The sequence below is a fragment of the Oncorhynchus nerka genome, linkage group LG13, assembly GCF_034236695.1.
Source record: "Oncorhynchus nerka isolate Pitt River linkage group LG13, Oner_Uvic_2.0, whole genome shotgun sequence".
In the NCBI taxonomy this organism is placed as follows: Eukaryota; Metazoa; Chordata; class Actinopteri; order Salmoniformes; family Salmonidae; genus Oncorhynchus; species Oncorhynchus nerka.
Genome location: NC_088408.1, coordinates 23,672,968 through 23,693,571, shown reverse-complemented (window position 1 = coordinate 23,693,571; position 20,604 = coordinate 23,672,968). Strand labels below are relative to the sequence as shown.

Sequence of the window (20,604 nt, the reverse complement as noted above, 5' to 3'; positions counted from 1 at the left end):
GTGTAGAGAGTAGAGGTCGACCGATTATGATTTTTCAACACCGATACCGATTATTGGAGGACCAAAAAACCCGATACCGATTAATCGGCAGATTTAAAAAAAAAAAAAAAACTTTTTTATTTGTAATAATGACAATTACAACAGTACTGAATTAACACTTATTTTAACTTAATATAAAACGTCAATAAAACCAACTTAGCCAAAAATAAATAATGAAACTTGTTCAATTTAGTTTAAATAATGCAAAAACTAAGTGTTGGAGAAGAAAGCAATGTGTGCCATGTAAAAAAGCTAACGTTTAAGTTCCTTGCTCAGAACATGAAAACGAATGAAAGTTGGTTTATTTTAACATGAGACTTATTATTATTAATATTCCAAGTTAAGAAGTTTTAGGTTGTAGTTAATATAGTATTTATAGGACTATTTCTCTCTATACCATTTGTATTTCATATACCTTGACTATTGGATGTTCTTATAGGCACTATAGTATTGCCAGTGTAACAGTATAGCTTCTGTCCCCCTCCTTGCCCCTACCTGGGCTCGAACCAGGAACACAGATAGCAGCCACACTCGAAGCATCGTTACCCATCGCTCCACAAAAGCCGCGGCCCTTGCAGCGCAGGGGGAATAAATACTCCAAATCTAAAAGCGAGTGACGTTTGAAACAGTATTAGCGCACACCCAGCTAACTAGCTAGCCATTTCACATTGGTTACACCAGCCATTAGGCTGATAGGCTTGAAGTCATAAACAGCGCTGTGCTTGTGAAGAGCTGCTGGCAAAACAAACAAAAGTGCTGTTTGAATGCTGCTGCTCAGTCAGACTGCTCTATCAAATCAGACTTAATTATAACATCACACACAGAAATACCAGCCTTTGGTCATTAATATGATCGAATCCGGAAACTATCATTTCGAAAACAAAACGTTTATTATTTCAGTGAAATACGGAACCTTTCGATATTTTATCTAACGGGTGGCATCCCTAAGTCTAAATATTCTTGTTACATTGCACAACCTTCAATGTATGTCATAATACATAAAATTCTGGAAAATTAGTTCGCAATGAGCCAGGCAGCCCAAACTGTTGCATATACCCTGACTCTGCGTGCAATGAATTTAAGAGAAATGACCATTTCACCTGGTTAATATTGCCTGCTAAACTGGATTAGTAGTTGATTATGATTGATTGTTTTTTCTAAGATAAGTTTAATGCTAGCTAGCAATTTACCTTGGCTTCTACTGCATTCGCGTAACAGGCAGGCTACTCGTGGAGTGCAATGGTTAGAGCGTTGGACTAGTTAACTGTATGGTTGCAAGATTGGAACCCCTGAGCTGACAAGGTGAACATCTGTCCTTCTGCCCCTGAACAAGGCAGTTAACCCACTGTTCCTAGGCCGCCATTGAAAATAAGAATGTGTTCTTAACTGAATTGCCTAGTTAAATAAAGGTATAAAGAAAGAAAATAAAAAATGTTTTAATAATAATTGGATATTGGCGCCCAAAAATACAGATTTCCGATTATGAAAACTTGAAATCGGCCCTAATTAATCGGCCATTCCGATTAATCGGTCGACCTCTAGTAGAGAGAGAGAGGAATGAGTACCAATGGGACTGCTGAGTGTTTGTGTAAGAGTGAAATAGAGAGTTCATGTACATAAGAGAAGGTAGGGAAGTAGAAGGTTATCAGGTTTCCATCTCTGCTTTCTCTCTTCTCTTCCCCCCTGGAGGAAGAAGTGTTGGGCTGTTTGGAGGTCACTGTTGCAAGGTGATTACATCACACACTGAATCATTAAGGCTGCGGTCAGGGTAGGCCCCTGAGGCTGCGGTCAGGGTAGGCCCCTGAGGCTGCGGTCAGGGTAGGCCCCTGAGGCTGCGGTCAGGGTAGGCCCCTGAGGCTGCGGTCAGGGTAGGCCCCTGAGGCTGCGGTCAGGGTAGGCCCCTGAGGCTGCGGTCAGGGTAGGCCCTGAGGCTGCGGTCAGGGTAGGCCCTGAGCAGGGTAGGCCCTGAGGCTGCGGTCAGGGTAAGCCCTGAGGCTGCGGTCAGGGTAGGCCCTGAGACTGCGGTCAGGGTAGGCCCTGAGGCTGCGGTCAGGGTAGGCCCTGAGGCTGCGGTCAGGGTAGGCCCTGAGGCTGCGGTCAGGGTAGGCCCTGAGGCTGCGGTCAGGGTAGGCCCTGAGGCTGCGGTCAGGGTAGGCCCTGAGGCTGCGGTCAGGGTAGGCCCTGAGGCTGCGGTCAGGGTAGGCCCTGAGGCTGCGGTCAGGGTAGGCCCTGAGGCTGCGGTCAGGGTAGGCCCTGAGGCTGCGGTTAGGGTAGGCCCTGAGGCTGCGGTTAGGGTAGGCCCTGAGGCTGCGGTTAGGGTAGGCCCTGAGGCTGCGGTTAGGGTAGGCCCTGAGGCTGCGGTTAGGGTAGGCCCTGAGGCTGCGGTTAGGGTAGGCCCTGAGGCTGCGGTTAGGGTAGGCCCTGAGGCTGCGGTTAGGGTAGGCCCTGAGGCTGCGGTTAGGGTAGGCCCTGAGGCTGCGGTTAGGGTAGGCCCTGAGGCTGCGGTTAGGGTAGGCCCTGAGGCTGCGGTTAGGGTAGGCCCTGAGGCTGCGGTTAGGGTAGGCCCTGAGGCTGCGGTTAGGGTAGGCCCTGAGGCTGCGGTTAGGGTAGGCCCTGAGGCTGCGGTTAGGGTAGGCCCTGAGGCTGCGGTTAGGGTAGGCCCTGAGGCTGCGGTTAGGGTAGGCCCTGAGGCTGCGGTTAGGGTAGGCCCTGAGGCTGCGGTTAGGGTAGGCCCTGAGGCTGCGGTTAGGGTAGGCCCTGAGGCTGCGGTTAGGGTGAGACCCTGAGGCCCTGAGACTGTTAGGGTAGGCCCTGAGGCTGGTTAGGTTAGGGTCAGGGTAGGCCCTGAGGCTGCGGTTAGGGTAGGCCCTGAGACTGCGGTTAGGGTAGGCCCTGAGACTGCGGTTAGGGTAGGCCCTGAGACTGCGGTTAGGCCCTGAGACTAGGCCCTGAGACTGCGGTCAGGGTAGGCCCTGAGACTGCGGTCAGGGTAGGCCCTGAGACTGCGGTCAGGGTAGGCCCTGAGACTGCGGTCAGGGTAGGCCCTGAGACTGCGGTCAGGGTAGGCCCTGAGACTGCGGTTAGGGTAGGCCCTGAGACTGCGGTTAGGGTAGGCCCTGAGACTGCGGTTAGGGTAGGCCCTGAGACTGCGGTTAGGGTAGGCCCTGAGACTGCGGTTAGGGTAGGCCCTGAGACTGCGGTTAGGGTAGGCCCTGAGACTGCGGTTAGGGTAGGCCCTGAGACTGCGGTTAGGGTAGGCCCTGAGACTGCGGTTAGGGTAGGCCCTGAGACTGCGGTTAGGGTAGGCCCTGAGACTGCGGTTAGGGTAGGCCCAGGGCCACCAACTTTTTCATCTTATAAAGTAATTCACAGTGCTTTATTAACTCCCTAAGGTTGATGTCCATGCCCCCCCCGGAAATCTAATTAGCATAAGAATTTTTAAAAATCCCATAAAAATCTGTAAATTTAAGCTAGAGATCCGTTTTTTCACATTGGATGCGTATATAGATACTGCCTGTATAGAGGTGCTATCTTTATCAGCTGATAGTATTTCAACCCCATAACATAAGCTTCCAAGCCAAACTGAATCTTATCAGAAACATGTTGGGTCATTTTCAAAGCTTTCTATTTCCTTTCAACCGGTCAAACTGATGTCATTTGGAAATTTTACACAGAAAACCTTTCCATAATTATTATTAATTTATTTGTTGAGTTTTTGCATTTTCTCCCAGATCCCTAAAAGTCTTTGCTCCGCGAAGGAAGCAGAGACTTCCGGCGCCGACAGAGATGGCCGCCTCGCTTCGCGTTCCTAGGAAACTGTGCAGTTTTTCTTTTTTTATGTGTTATTTCTTACAGTAGTACCCCAGGTCATCTTAGGTTTCATTACATACAGTCGATAAGAACTACTGAATATAAGATCAGCGTCAACTCACCATCAGTACGACCAGGAATATGTTTTTCGCGACGCGGATCCTGTGTTCTGCCTTACAAAACAGGACAACGGAATGGATCGCATGCAGCGACCCAAAAAAACGACTCAGACTGGTCAGACTCCGGAGACGGGCACACCGTGCACCACTCCCTAGCATTCTTCTTGTGAATGTCCAGTCTCTTGACAACAAGGTTGATGAAATCCGAGCAAGGGTAGCATTCCAGAGGGACATCAGAGACTAACGTTCTGTGCTTCACGGAAACATGGCTCACTGGAGAGACGCTATCGGAGTCGGTGCAGCCAGCTGGTTTCTCCACGCATCGCGCCGACAGAAACAAACACCTTTCTGGTAAGAAGAGGGGAGGGGGCGTATGCCTTATGGTCAACGAAACATGGTGTGATGAAAGAAACATACAGGAACTCAAATCCTTCTGTTCACCTGATTTAGAATTCCTCATTATCAAATGTAGACCGCATTATCTACCAAGAGAATTCTCTTCGATTATAATCACAGCCGTATATATCCCCCCCCAAGCAGACACATCGATGGCTCTGAACAAGCTTTATTTAACTCTTTGCAAACTGGAAACTATTTATCCGGAGGCTGCATTCATTGTAGCTGGGGATTTTAACAAGGCTAATCTGAAAACAAGACTCCCTAAATTTTATCAGCATATCGATTGCGCAACCAGGGGTGGAAAAACCTTGGATCATTGTTACTCTAACTTCCGCGACGCATATAAGGCCCTGCCCCGCCCCCCTTTCGGAAAAGCTGACCACGACTCCATTTTGTTGATCCCTGCCTACAGTCAGAAACTAAAACAACAGGCTCCCACGCTGAGGTCTGTCCAACGTTGGTCTGACCAAGCTGACTCCACACTCCAAGACTGCTTCCATCACGTGGACTGGGATATGTTTCGTATTGCGTCAGATAACAATATTGACGAAAACGCTGATTCGGTGTGCGAGTTCATTAGAACGTGCGTTGAAGATGTCGTTCCCATAGCAACGATTAAAACATTCCCTAACCAGAAACCGTGGATTGATGGCAGCATTCGCGTGAAACTGAAAGCGCGAACCACTGCTTTTAATCAGGGCAAGGTGTCTGGTAACATGACCGAATACAAACAGTGCAGCTACTCCCTCCGCAAGGCTATCAAACAAGCTAAGCGTCAGTACAGAGACAAAGTAGAATCTCAATTCAACGGCTCAGACACAAGAGGCATGTGGCAGGGTCTACAGTCAATCACGGACTACAGGAAGAAATCCAGCCCAGTCACGGACCAGGATGTCTTGCTCCCAGGCAGACTAAATAACATTTTTGCCCGCTTTGAGGACAATACAGTGCCACTGACACGGCCTGCAACGGAAACATGCGGTCTCTCCTTCACTGCAGCCGAGGTGAGTAAGACATTTAAACGTGTTAACCCTCGCAAGGCTGCAGGCCCAGACGGCATCCCCAGCCGCGCCCTCAGAGCATGCGCAGACCAGCTGGCCGGTGTGTTTACGGACATATTCAATCAATCCCTATACCAGTCTGCTGTTCCCACATGCTTCAAGAGGGCCACCATTGTTCCTGTTCCCAAGAAAGCTAAGGTAACTGAGCTAAACGACTACCGCCCCGTCGCACTCACTTCCGTCATCATGAAGTGCTTTGAGAGACTAGTCAAGGACCATATCACCTCCACCCTACCTGACACCCTAGACCCACTCCAATTTGCTTACCACCCAAATAGGTCCACAGACGATGCAATCTCAACCACACTGCACACTGCCCTAACCCATCTGGACAAGAGGAATACCTATGTGAGAATGCTGTTCATCGACTACAGCTCGGCATTCAACACCATAGTACCCTCCAAGCTCGTCATCAAGCTCGAGACCCTGGGTCTCGACCCCGCCCTGTGCAACTGGGTACTGGACTTCCTGACGGGCCGCCCCCAGGTGGTGAGGGTAGGCAACAACATCTCCTCCCCGCTGATCCTCAACACTGGGGCCCCACAAGGGTGCGTTCTGAGCCCTCTCCTGTACTCCCTGTTCACCCACGACTGGGTGGCCACGCACGCCTCCAACTCAATCATCAAGTTTGCGGACGACACAACAGTGGTAGGCTTGATTACCAACAACGACGAGACGGCCTACAGGGAGGAGGTGAGGGCCCTCGGAGTGTGGTGTCAGGAAAATAACCTCACACTCAACGTCAACAAAACTAAGGAGATGATTGTGGACTTCAGGAAACAGCAGAGGGAACACCCCCCTATCCACATCAATGGAACAGTAGTGGAGAGGGTAGCAAGTTAAGTTCCTCGGCATACACATCACAGACAAACTGAATTGGTCCACTCACACAGACGGCATCGTGAAGAAGGCGCAGCAGCGCCTCTTCAACCGCAGGAGGCTGAAGAAATTTGGCTGGTCACCAAAAGCACTCACAAACTTCTACAGATGCACAATCGAGAGCATCCTGGCGGGCTGTATCACCGCCTGGTACGGCAACTGCTCCGCCCTCAACCGTAAGGCTCTCCAGAGGGTAGTGAGGTCTGCACAACGCATCACCGGGGGCAAACTACCTGCCCTCCAGGACACCTACACCACCCGATGTTACAGGAAGGCCATAAAGATCATCAAGGACATCAACCACCCGAGCCAATGCCTGTTCAACCCGCTATCATCCAGAAGGCGAGGTCAGTACAGGTGCATCAAAGCTGGGACCGAGAGACTGAAAAACAGCTTCTATCTCAAGGCCATCAGACTGTTAAACAGCCACCACTAACATTGAGTGGCTGCTGCCAACACACTGACACTGACTCAACTCCAGCCACTTTAATAATGGGAATTGATGTAAATATATCACTAGCCACTTTAAACAATGCTACCTTATATAATGTTACTTCCCCTACATTATTCATCTCATATGCATACGTATATACTGTACTCTACATCATCGACTGCATCCTTATGTAATACATGTATCGCTAGCCACTTTAACTATGCCACTTTGTTTACATACTCATCTCATATGTATATACTGTACTCGATACCATCTACTGTATCTTGCCTATGCTGCTCTGTACCATCACTCATTCATATATCCTTATGTACATATTCTTTATCCCCTTACATTGTGTATAAGACAGTAGTTTTGGAATTGTTAGTTAAATTACTTGTTGGTTATTACTGCATTGTCGGAACTAGAAGCACAAGCATTTCGCTACACTCGCATTAACATCTGCTAACCATGTGTATGTGACATAAAATTTGATTTGATTTGAGATGACCGACAACTCTACCGATTGAAGCATTCATTCTATCGATTTATGACATTCTGGTGAGCAAGGGTTTATTTAGTCTTATAGAGCAACATATGACCCGGAAAGCTGCATGTACCTAATTATACATTTTTTAAACATTTTTTTAAAGTGGAACTGACAGCATTTTAGCAACAGAGCTACAGTAGGCATTTATGCAAATAAGCAATTTGCCACATGGGCCTTCCATCATTCACTTCGAACTGGACTGTGTTTACAAGCAGTAGCACCAGAGTGACTTCAAATCATTAGATCATTTGCCAAAAAATAGACACGAATGGATTACTACAAATATGTAAACACCACGGGAGTCCTCTTACATTTGGGAACTTTACGGTTCTATTGATCAAACAACCATGGTAAGGTAGCCAGAGCGAGATGAGCTAAAATCTAACGAGGAAACATTAGATAAATCCTCAAACTTTTCCAGCCATCAAAAATTGCACTGATAAATGGGGAATAGTAGCCTGCAGCTTGCCTGCCAATGCATGTCCTAACCAACCCACGTGTTGACAAATGAATGGGAGCTTGCCTGCCAATGCATGTCCTAACCAACCCACGTGTTGACAAATGAATGGGAGCTTGCCTGTCAATGCATGTCCTAACCAACCCACGTGTTGACAAATGAATGGGAGCTTGCCTGCCAATGCATGTCCTAACCAACCCACGTGTTGACAAATGAATGGGAGCTTGCCTGCCAATGCATGTCCTAACCAACCCACGTGTTGACAAATGAATGGGAGCTTGCCTGTCAATGCATGTCCTAACCAACCCACGTGTTGACAAATGAATGGGAGCTTGCCTGCCAATGCATGTCCTAACCAACCCACGTGTTGACAAATGAATGGGAGCTTGCCTGCCAATGCATGTCCTAACCAACCCACGTGTTGACAAATGAATGGGAGCTTGCCTGTCAATGCATGTCCTAACCAACCCACGTGTTGACAAATGAATGGGAGCTTGCCTGTCTGCCCATTTGATCAATGACAAATACATTTGATTGACAACTAAGGATGTATTCGTAAATTGCCTCCAGTGTATCAGAGTGCACTCTACATTCATACATTCAGAGCATTGTCAAATTGTCTGTTTGTAAATTCAGGGCGTTTCGCGCTCTAGTGTTCTGAGCGCACACTGCACTATTGACACGGAACGCTCTGGCCAAAGTGTAGGGTTGATCCGAGCATTCCTCACAAAGCCAGTCAAGCATCCAAGCTAACTGGCATAAGTTAGCTAGCTTGCTAGCTACTTCGACACCTCACTGACCATTTTTCTAACCCTAGCAGAGCTGGTTAGGCTGTTTACATGTTATCTAGAGCATTAGCGACTAACTGCGGTGCGGGCAACAATTGAATTACATTGTTGCCAACGTTTACTGCCATGGGTCATATTCAGCTGGTGCTGTGCATTCATAAATTCATCGTATATTCTGCGCTCTGGCACACAGACGAAAGTGCTATGAAATCTTGCTAGCTATCCAAATGACACCTGCATCTCTGGCTGTAGCCACCAACAAACGATTGAGGGGGGAAAAGATTGCCACTCACCCATTCCTCCAATGTCATCCTACCAGCAGCTAGCTAACGTTAGGCTCAGTGTTTTTAGCTCGCTAAATAGCTACTTAAATAGATACGTTAGCCTATTAGCCGCGTTATGACTGACTTGTGATCATTAAAATGTCTCATTGTATTGACATTCCCAGCCAGCCATATCTCAGTTTTTGTACCAAATATTGTGTCATTGAAACTGAAACAGTGCATTCCGAAGTTGGTTTTGTAGCATAAACAGGGAATTTGATATTTTTGGCTGATATTATGATTGTTTCTTTCATATCTGCAAAGTAGTTAAAACGCTGTCAGTTCCACTTCAAGCCTGCGTCAGATAGTCTGTTTATTATTCACCATAACAATAGCAGCCCAGACAGCCTAAAAGAGAGTAAGGCCATGGTGAATGGGGTTTAATAGAGGTTTGCTAGCTAATGGTGTGTCTTATTATCCTTTTCATACACAGACCAAAACCATGGAAAAATAAGAGCCACCTCTAAAGACAGTCATGATTCCTGCATTTTCAGACCTTTTAACCAAAATACAGCTATCGGGTCTGTGTGAATGGTTCTCGGTTTTAAGCTGCAGACCACATGGTTTAATAACACCCCTCCCAATTGTCTAGCTACCCACTGATATGTATTAAAGGGGTATACCTGCAAATAAGTGGTAAATAAATGACTGTTTGAAAAGGGGTCATACAAATAGTGCCTTTTTTTTATTTTTCTCCAGGTAACATACGACACCGCCTGTCTGAAATGGGTACCAGTGTGTGTGTGTTTCCTCTGCGCACTCCTCTGCTGAACTAGCAGAGAACGTGCTACAGTCCAGATAATGACTCTCTCAGTCTGTTACAGCAGCGATGACAAGATCTTGTATGATATGTCCTGAGGAAAAACAACAGTGATCTGGGACTGGACTCAGACCTAACAAGAGAGTGAAGACAGATGGAAGAGAGAGAGGCATCTGTATGGAAGCCTTTCTTTCTGCCCGTGCCTTCAATCTCTCCACACCTGTATTTCTCTCATGCTGGGGTCAAGTTAGAGCAGCAGTTGTCCCCCTGTGATTTTACTATAAAGACACTAGGATCTTGAGAGCCACAAAACAGTAGTGTGATGTGTGTGATACTGACAGCTTCTAATTACGATGTGAAATCACCCACCCCATCATGCTAAATGTGTTTTTTTATGCGTTTCTGCATGTCAAAGCGTGTTGTCTCATCACCATGTGAAGGTAGAATCTCAGTCTCACTTTGGTGTCCAAGGACTAACTTCAGCTGAAGACACACATTGCTAACTAACTGTGTTTCTGACTCATTAATTACTTGATCAGGAGAGACCAGGAGGAAGGGAAAGAACATCCAAGATAGTGATATTACATCCTGTCCTTTTAATTGCCCTGCCAGATGTATTGGAAATAAATAAGACCTACTGAATAGACAATACTAGGGTTATTGTCACACTTTGATCCTGTTGGCTTTGATTGCATGGTTTAAGTCGCTCCTTAGGAGAAAAACACATTTTATTGTCAAAGTAAACAAGGCCAGTATATACTGTGATCCATGTAGCACCAAACCAGCAGAACACACCAGACACTAACACACACATGCACGGACAGACAGCTACAAGCAGCACGCACACACAGAGCCCAGACACCTTAATCTAATCTCAGACCATCCACAATGGCTCTCCCGGATTTACCCATAATCCCTGAGAATAAACTCATTTACACACTGCCCTGTACATGGAAGTCTGTCTATATTGATGTGACAGCACACTGGAGACCCTTGCTGCTGCTCTGCATCCTCCGCCAGCCATAACACTCATTTCAAACTGGTGAGAGGGCACCTTGAAACACTGTCAAGAGAGGACTGGAGACGGAGAGTGTGTGTGTCAGAGACAGTATCCCAGTTTAATTGGACAGGGGCGTCAAGTAGGACGTGCGACATCAGTGTTGGCTGTGGAGTAAGTTACACACTAATTACTGATCCTCACTCGGCACGTACACACACTAGACCAGAACACACACTTCTTTACTAACCTGTACACTGGACACCTAAACTAGTACGCACACCTTGCTATTTCAGACCTGAGACGAGAGATACATGTACCTGAAAAAGCAGGCAAACACAAACAGTGTCCTCAGCAGTGGTGCCATCCCTCAGTGTCAGAGAGTGTTTTAAGATCATCTGGCAGCACAGCTTTCCTCTGTAAAGGTCAGTTATCCATCTACAGCAGCAGGAAAGGCCCATTTCAGCCCAGAAGCTACCACACTACCCAGTAGTGCCTAATTAACTACACACATTATTAATGTCTCTTTCTTCCTGTGGGCTTAGTCTATCCTTTCTTATTTTTCCAGCCTGGAGATATTTCTAATATTCTGTAGAATGTTAAGAGGATAGGAGAGAGAAGGAGGGGGATCTAGTAAGGGAGAGAGAGAAAAATTATTTCGCCTGCTGGTAAAACCTGGAAATCACCCAAACCGTCAGCTAGTTGTTCATCAGCCTTGTAAAAGACACGCACACAACGCCTCAATCTTCACATGCATTACTTCCCTTCCTCTCTTATGTCCCTCTACCCCTCCACTAATAACTCTCCCCAGGCCCTAACCCTGCCTGTTTCTCTGGCTGTAACCCGGAACCCCAACTACATGAGGGACCGAGCAGGCCTCCCCAGACATCCCGGTTTCATCATCCTCTCCTACAGAAACCTCGGGCACACACACGCGCATGTTCCATCTTTCTCACACATACTCCTCAGGCCCTCGCTGTGACAGGGGGGCAGCTGGTGTCAGGTATCCTACAGCAGCCCAATACTATATAAAGAGAGAGGTAAAAGAAGAGGGGAGAGAGCGGGAGAACAGGAGAGAGAAATAGAGAAAGATGGGGGAGAGTGAGAAAAATAAAGGGAAAGATTGAGAGGGAGAGGGGGGGGTTGAAGGGAGAGAAAGAGGGATGATTCTTCGGCTCTTTAGGACGTTCTTCCTCTCTCCCGGCACCGGAGACTAAATCAAAGAGACACAGATAGCCCCCATGCAGAGCTGGCAAAGCACAGCCCAGGGTCAACACACAGACACAAAATAATAAGTTGATAATTAGTGAAGGATGAGTGGATGTCGGCTGAATTGGCCTTCATACCAATTTACACAGCAGAGAGAGGGATGAAAAATAATGAGAAAAGAGAGGGTGAAAAGAGAAAGGGTGAAAGAATAAGAAGCAAGAGAGAGAAGGTGTGATGGGAGTTGAAGAAAGTAGAGAAAGAAGGGTGAGTTAGCAGGAAGGGGTTAGCTGGAGCCCTGACAGCACAGTAGGAGACGGTTGTGAAGTTAAGGATTAGCTCTGCATGGGGGGGACCTCCACAGCAGGGGTTCTGGAGCTAACTTTACCTCACCACAGAGCTCTGCCGTGGGACTACAGAGGCCCGGACACCCCCCACTCCTCTCCCAGCTCCAGGCAAAGAAACAGGCACAGGAAAACAACTCATCAACACGCCACATTAGGAGACGAGAGGGGGGGGGGGGGGGTTGGGATGCAGTGCAGGCGGTTTTCTCAGCGCTGAATGGGTACCCCATCAAGGAGCATTTGTGTCTATGCCTGTGTATGTATGAGTGTTAGTGGGAGTGTGTGTACGGATCATTCATACTTGTATATCTACCGTGTGTGTGTAGGGCAAAGGGTGAACGGGAACCTGCGTGTCTGTGTAGAATGGGTTGAATGAGTGGGGGCGCATCTCCCAGTGTGGCTTAACAGCTTCCCCGAGCAGGCAGACAATGGAGAAGATTACACTCACAACAACTCTATACAGCCAGGCTGAGTACTGAGTGGAGCTTCTATATAACCACTATACAGCCAGGCTGAGTACTGAGTGGAGCTTCCATATAACCACTATACAGCCAGGCTGAGTACTCAGGAGAGATTCTATATAACCACTATACAGCCAGGCTGAGTACTGAGTGGAGCTTCTATATAACCACTATATAGCCAGGCTGAGTACTGAGTGGAGCTTCTATATAACCACTATACAGCCAGGCTGAGTACTGAGGAGAGCTTCTATATAACCACTATACAGTCAGGCTGAGGAGGGCTTCTATATAACCACTATACAGCCAGGCTGAGTACTGAGGAGAGCTTCTATATAACCACTATACAGTCAGGCTGAGGAGGGCTTCTATATAACCACTATACAGCCAGGCTGAGTGGAGCTTCTATATAACCACTATACAGCCAGGCTGAGTACTGAGGAGGGCTTCTATATAACAACTATACAGCCATATAACCACTATACAGCCAGGCTGAGTACTGAGGAGAGCTTCTATATAACCACTATACAGCCAGGCTGAGTGGAGTTTCTATATAACCACTTTACAGCCAGGCTGAGTGGAGACTGAGCCTTCTATACAGGAGAGACAGAGGACAGAGGGACAGGCGTAAACAGCCTAAAGGCGTCCGCATGCTTCTGTTCGGCGAATGAGTTTGCTCGTATATTCCATTAAAAGAGCTTCACTTGAAAAATGAGATAAAGCAGAACTAGTACCAAAGATTTGAATAACTAAACCAAGACAGATCAGAGCCTGTCGTTTCCAATGAGAGCAAATGAAGTGGGCAGAACAAGCAATGAGGTGGGTAGAGCAAAGCACGAGCTAGTGAGATCCAATTGGCACATTCTAGCTTTTATTGGCATATTCCCATTAGGGAATACCTACTCTGTAAAGTGCATGTACGCAATAACTCAATTCGCCCCTTGCACTTTGGAAAAGGGTAAAGTCCACAAAACGCAGTCCACTCCGTTACCATATGGAGATCGAATGTTGCATCAATAAGAAAATTAGCAGAACTTCGGTCAAAACCCATCTCGTTCCATCTTCTCCCACTGTGCTTACTCTCGTCACCATATTTGGAAGTGAGTGGAAACGACAACCGAATGCTTTACATAAGGTGAAATATCTAGCTTACTGTTCTGTGATGTTACTGTTTTTCCATCTTGAGACACTGTAGCTAGTGTATCCACTGCTCAAAAAAATAAAGGGAACACTAAAATAACATCCTAGATCTGAATGAATGAAATATTCTTAATAAATACTTTTTCTTTGCATAGTTGAATGTGCTGACAACAAAATCACACACAAATTATCAATGGAAATCAAATTTATCAACCCATGGAGGTCTGGATTTGGAGTCACACTCAAAATTAAAGTGGAAAACCACACTACAGGCTGATCCAACTTTGATGTAATGTCCTTAAAACAAGTCAAAATGAGGCTCAGTAGTGTGTGTGGCCTCCACGTGCTTGTATGACCTCCCCTGTAAGCACAACCACCACCTGTGGACGTCGGGCCCTCATACCACCCTCGTGGAGTCTGTCTGCTCAAACGGTCAGAAACACATGCACATTTGTGGCCTGCTGGAGGTCATTTTGCAGGGCTCTTCTGGCAGTGCTCCTCCTGCTCCTCCTTGCACAAAGGCGGAGGTAGCGGTCCTGCTGCTGGGTTGTTGCCCTCCTACACGTCTCCTGATGTACTGGCCTGTCTCCTGGTAGCGCCTCCATGCTCTGGACACTACGCTGACAGACACAGCAAACCTTCTTGCCACAGCTCGCATTGATGTGTCATCCTGGATGAGCTGCACTACCTGAGCCACTTGTGTGGGTTGTAGACTCCGTCTCATGCTACCACTAGAGTGAAAGCACCACCAGCATTCAAAAGTGACCAAAAACATCAGCCAGGAAGCATAGGAACTGAGAAGTGGTCTGTGGTCACCACCTGCAGAACCACTCCTTTATTGGGGGTGTCTTGCAAATTGCCTATCATTTCCACCTGTTGTCTATTCCATTTGCACAACAGCATGTGAAATGTATTGTCAATCAGTGTTGCTTCCTAAGTGGACAGTTTGATTTCACAGAAGTGTGATTGACTTGGAGTTACATTGGGTTGTTTATGTGTTCCCTTTATTTTTTTGAGCAGTGTATAATCAAACAAGAAATCTGTCATTAATTTTGACAGTTTTGTAGAGATTTTAGTCACGCAATTTTACATCTAAGATGTTTGGTGCAGTATTCCTCAAGCGAAAAAATGAAAACGTGTCATCATTGAATGACAAACACTTCATTGAAGAATCCTTACTGTTGACCAATGACCGACGAAGGGGGATGTGTGCACGAACAGCCGAAGACCAAAATGAACAAAAACGTCAAAATGTTGTCATAATATATGCTGTACCCAACAGAAGTCATAACACTCGTTCCCTCAATGGACCATAGAGAACCAACACAAATACACTTAACGATGGACGCACACAAGAACGTAAGTACTCACACACACACAATGACATTTTAATTGTCACGGACCCAGAGGAGAAGGCCACGCCGGAGCAAAGTCTACCACTCCACAACCACTTCACAATGTATTGGAGAAGGCTGACGATGCCAAGGCTGTTTGAGAGAACCACAACTAGACAACTACACATCAGTGCTGCCAACAACACAACTTCCTCACACAGAAGCACAGCTCCCCACACTGGAGGGCCACAACTGGAAAACCCTGTACCAGACTAGACACCATATCCCTGTGTCGCTGTATTAAGGTATTAAGGTATTGTTCACTGGGCTGCAGCACAACTCAGGTAAGGAATGTTAACCAATACTGCAATACTGAGTCATGTTGCTAGTTAACAATCTTGATGCAATATTAAGTGGTAATGGAACGTGCCTAGCACAAACACCTGCCTGTACATAGTGTTCAATAAATAAAACCAAACCATTTGACATTGACACTCCATTAATTCATAATGAATGTAGCAATAAGGCTGTCTAGCAGCTCAACATGTGCTCTTGTAACTCACAAGCGGGTATCTATGGTTACACTATGTACAGAATACTTTGTTGTTCATTTTCTAGTGATAGGGATCTGCCTTGACTATGTCAAGTTGGGCACACAAACATTAAGTTGGACACCAACTCTCCCAGATACAGAATTATCTGAATTTTATCAAGATCATTATCCGCTGCAGACACCTTGAGTAGGTTCTTCCTTGGGTCTTCAGCTCCTAATCTACAATGTATTCTGAAAGAATTCAGACCCCCTATTCTAAAATGGATTCAAAATGTTTTTTCCCCCTCAATCTACACACAATACCCCATTATGACAAAGCAAAAACAGGATTTTAGAAGTGTTTGCAGATGTATAAATACAGTTCTTTGTTGAAGCACCTTTGGCAGCGATTACAACCTCGAGTCTTCTTGGGTATTATGCTGAAAGCTTGGCACGCCTGTATTTGGAGAGTTTATCCCATTCTGCTCTGCAGATCCTGTCAGGTTGGATGGGGAGCGTCTCTGCACAGCTATTGTCAGGTCTCCCCAGAGATGTTCGATAGGGCTCAAGTCCGGGCTCTGGCTAGGCGACTCAAGGACATTCAGAGACTTGTCCCAAAGCCACTTCTGCGTGGTCCTGGCTAAGTGCTTAGGGTCATTGTCCTGTGGGAAGGTAAACCTTATTACTTCAGTCTGGGGCTGAGTGCTTTGGAGCAGGTTTTTATCAGGGATCTGTCCTTTGCGCCATTCATCTTTCCCTCAATCTAGTCTCCCAGTCCCTGCTGCTGAACAATATCCCCACAGCATGATGCTGCCACCACCATGCTTCCCCGTAGGGATGTTGCCAGGTTTCCTCCAGATGTGACGCCAGAGAATCTTGTTGTTCATGGTCTGAGAGTCCTTTAGGTGCCTTTTGGCAAACTCCAATCGAGCTGTCAGGTGCCTTTTACTGAGTGGTGGCTTCTGTCTTGCCACTCTACCATAAAGGTCTGATTGGTGGAGTGCTGCAGAGATGGGAGAACCTTCCAGAAGGACAACCATCTCCACAGAGATACTCTGGAACTGATCAGTGACCATCTGGTTCTTGGTCACCTCCCTGACCATGGACGTTCCCGCCCGATTGCTCAGTTTGGCCAGGCAGCCAGCTCTAGGAAGACTCTTGGTGGTTCAAAACTTCTTCCACTCAAGAATGATTGAGGTCACTGTGTTCTTGGGGACCTTCAATGTTGCAGACATTTTTTGATACCCTTCCAAAGCCTTGACACAATCCTTTCTCGGAGCTTTACGGACAATTCCTTCGACCTCATGGCCTGGTTTTTGTTTGCTCTGACATGCACTGCCAAGTTATACAGACAGGTGTGTGCCTTTCCAAAAACCTTTTTTCGCTTTGTCATTATGGGTTACTGTGTGTAGATTGACGAGGAGCATGTTTCATTTAATGCATTTTAGAATAAGGCTGTAACGTAACAAAATGTGGAAGGTGTCTGAATACTTTCTGAATGCACTGTATGTGTACTGACTTCAGTCATTCCTAATCCACTAGAGGGGTGTGTAGAACAGCTGTTATAATGTGAGTGAGTCAGAGACAGCTTTCTATAGACTGTTGCTGTGCTCCTGCTGGGCTGGTATAAAAAGGTAGGAGCCCTGAGACAGACTGACAGATTGATTGAGGACATAATTGTGAATGTAGGAGAATTTCACGGTTAAGATCCGTGAAACCAAGAGCAAGATAGACGGCCAGGCCACAAATGAGGCAGGGCAGGCTGGAGGCGTTGAGGCTAAGGCCTTGACAGAGATGGAGACGTGTAGACACGTGCGCGCACAGACACACACAGACGCTCACAGACGCCTGTAAACAAACCTCAAATCAGCCGTGCCAATCAGTGCCTGAGTGGGCAAATCAACTGTGGCTGTGTGGCTGTAGACCTGCAGGGCAGAGGCCCAGTCAGTGAGGCTGCTGCTGGGCAAACTGCACACTGTACCAGCCATGCACACATGACATCACACATCACTATAGGGCAATTCCATGGGTAACAGATTGATGCCGAAACTCAGATTTCCCACTTTAAAAACCATATAACTATTTCCTCTTGAAATTGTACAGCATTCTGTTACTGTGGAATTGTCCTATATCAAACAACAGATGGATAGATAGACCGCTGACAAAAACGCAACAAAACTGCATCTTACAAAATAACGCTGTGAAGAGCCAAAATATGACCATGGGTAGAGAGCTGGCGAAGGACAAAAGACAGAAATGTTGGTAAAGTTTCACGTTTTTAAATGTCTCTTGCACAAGTACAGTGAAATGCCTTTCTTGCCAACTCTAAACACAAAAATGCAGTAATCCATGACAATGGGGGGGGGTCAAAAATCAAAAATAACAGTCTATCTGGTGTGGCCACCGGCTGCATTAAGTACTGCAGTGAATCTCCTCCTCATGGACTGCACCAGATTTACCAGTTATTACTGTGAGATGTTACCCTACTCTTCCACCACGGCACCTGCAAGTTGGGTGAAATGGCCCTAGTCCTCAACCTCTGATCCAACAGGTCCCAGACGTGCTCAACTGGATTGAGATCCGGGCTCTTCGCAGGCCATGGCAGAACACTTACATTTCTGTCTTGCAGGAAATCACGCAAAGATCAAGCAGTGTGGCTGGTGGCATTGTCATGCTGGAGGGTCATGTCAGGATGAGCCTGCAGGAAGGGTACCACATGAGGGAGGAGGATGTCTTTCCTGTAACGCACAGTGTTGAGATTGCCTGCAATGACAACAAGCTCAGTCCGATGATGCTGTGACACACCGCCCCAGACCATGACGGACCCTCCACCTCCAAATCAATCCCACTCCAGAGTACAGGCCTCGGTGTAACGCTCATTCCGACGATAAACGCGAATCCGCAACTCGTCAGTGAAGAGCACTTTTTGCCAGTCCTGTCTGGTCCAGCGACGGTGGGTTTGTGCCCATAGGTGATATTGTTGCCGGTGATGTCTGGTGAGGACCTGCCTTGCAACAGGCCTACAAGCCCCCAGTCCAGCCTCTCAGCCTATTGCGGACAGTCTGAGCACTGATGGAGGGATTGTGCCTTCCTGGTGTAACGAGGGCAGTTGTTGCCATCCTGTACCGGTCCTGCAGGTGTTATGTTCGGATGTACCGATCCTGTGCAGGTGTTGTTACACGTGGTGTGCCATTGCGAGGGCAATCAGCTGTCCGTCCTGTCGCCCTGTAGCGCTGTCTTAGGCATCTCACAGTACAGACACCGTAATTTATTGCCCTGGCCACATCTGCAGTCCTCATGCCTCCTTGCAGCATGCCTAAGGCACGTTCACGCAGATGGGCAGGGACCATGGGCATGTTTCTTTTGGTGTTTTTCAGAGTCAGTAGTAAGGCCTCTTTACTGTCCTAAGTTTAAGTAACTGACCTTTAATTGCCTACTGTCTGTAAGCTGTTAGTGTCTTAATGACTGTTCCACAGGTGCATGTTCATTAATTGTTTATGGTTCATTGAACAAGCATGGAAACAGTGTTTAAACCCTTTATAATGAAGATCTGTGAAGTTATTTGGATTTTTACGAATTATCTTTGAAAGACAGGGTCCTGAAAAAGGGAAATTTTTTCTTTGGCTGAGTTTATATACAGGGTCAGTTACAGTAACATATTTACAATGTGTAGGGATACTGGAATTATAGAGGTAGATATGTACAGGGGTAAGTTGACTGGGTATCAGGATATATGATAAACAGAGTTGCAGAGGTATACGTGGATGGGGGTGTGCTCGCCACCCTGTAGTCCACTATCAGCTCCTTGTCCTTATTGACGTTGAGGGAGAGGTTGTTGTTCGGGCACCACACTGCCAGGTCACGGACCTCCTCCCTATAGGCCACGAATCAAACTCATTCCACGGTGGGCTGAGCGTCTGCGGGTTTACTAATGGCTCCACCTTTGTTTTTGATTTATGAATTAAGGTCACTATTTAGTAATGAACTCCCCACCTGGTTGTCTAGGTCTTAATTGAAAACAAAAAACAAAAACCTGCAGACACTAGGCCCTCCATAAAATGAGTTTGACACCCCTGCTGTAGGCAGTCTCATCGTCGCTGGTGATCGGGCCTATGATCGTCTTGTCGGAAAACTTGGTGTTAGTGGCACATGTCAACACAGTCCTGCGTAAACAGGGAATACAGGAGGGGACTAAGCGCACACCCCTGTGGGTCCCCCTGTGTAAAGGGTCAGTGTGGCGGAGGTCATGTTGCCTACCCTCACCACCTGGGCTTGGCCTGTCAGGAAGTCCAGGATCCAGAGGGAGGTGTTCAGTCCCACCAGACAGACCTACTGTACATGTCAAGGTTTCCGTTCGCCGGTAATAACTGGCTTTCGTCACTACAAAAAGGTACATGGCGATAAATAACATTTGGTACCTGTCTATTGTCCCGGGAAACAAAAAATCCCATTGTGAAATAATGCCAACAGTATAGTTTGGTGGAGGAGGAATAATGGTCTGGGGCTGATTTTCATGGTTCGGGCTAGGACCCTTCCTTGCAGTGAAGGGAAATCTTATCACTACAGCATACAATGATATTTTAGACGATTCTACTTTTTTCTACTGGTCCTCGGTGGGAATCGAACCCACAACCCTGGCGTTGCAAGCGCCATGCTCTACTAACTAAGCCACACAGGACATTCTGTGCTTCCAACTTTGTGGCAACAGTTTGGAGAAGGCCCTTTCCTGTTTCAGCATGACAACACCCCCGTGCATAAAGTGAGGTCCATACAGAGATTGGTGTGGAATTGGAATGACGACTGCAAGCCAGGCCTAATCGCCCAACATCAGTGCCCAACCTCACTAATGGTAGTATGGAAGAAAGTCCCCGCAGCAATGTTCCAACATGTAGTGGAAAGCCTTCCCAGAAGAGATGAGGCTGTTATAGCAGCAATGTTCCAACATCTAGTGGAAAGCCTTCCCCGAAGAGTGGAGGCT

General features: G+C 46.9%; 1 protein-coding gene and 1 non-coding gene across 2 annotated transcripts in view; both read right to left on the bottom strand.

Annotated features, from left to right (window-relative positions):
* LOC115139223 (kelch-like protein 29) overlaps window positions 1-20,604 on the bottom strand; it is a 436,865-nt gene that overhangs the window by 14,936 nt on the left and 401,325 nt on the right.
* trnaa-ugc (transfer RNA alanine (anticodon UGC)) lies at window positions 20,232-20,305 on the bottom strand. The gene has a single exon. It is a non-coding gene; the product is annotated as a tRNA-Ala (tRNA).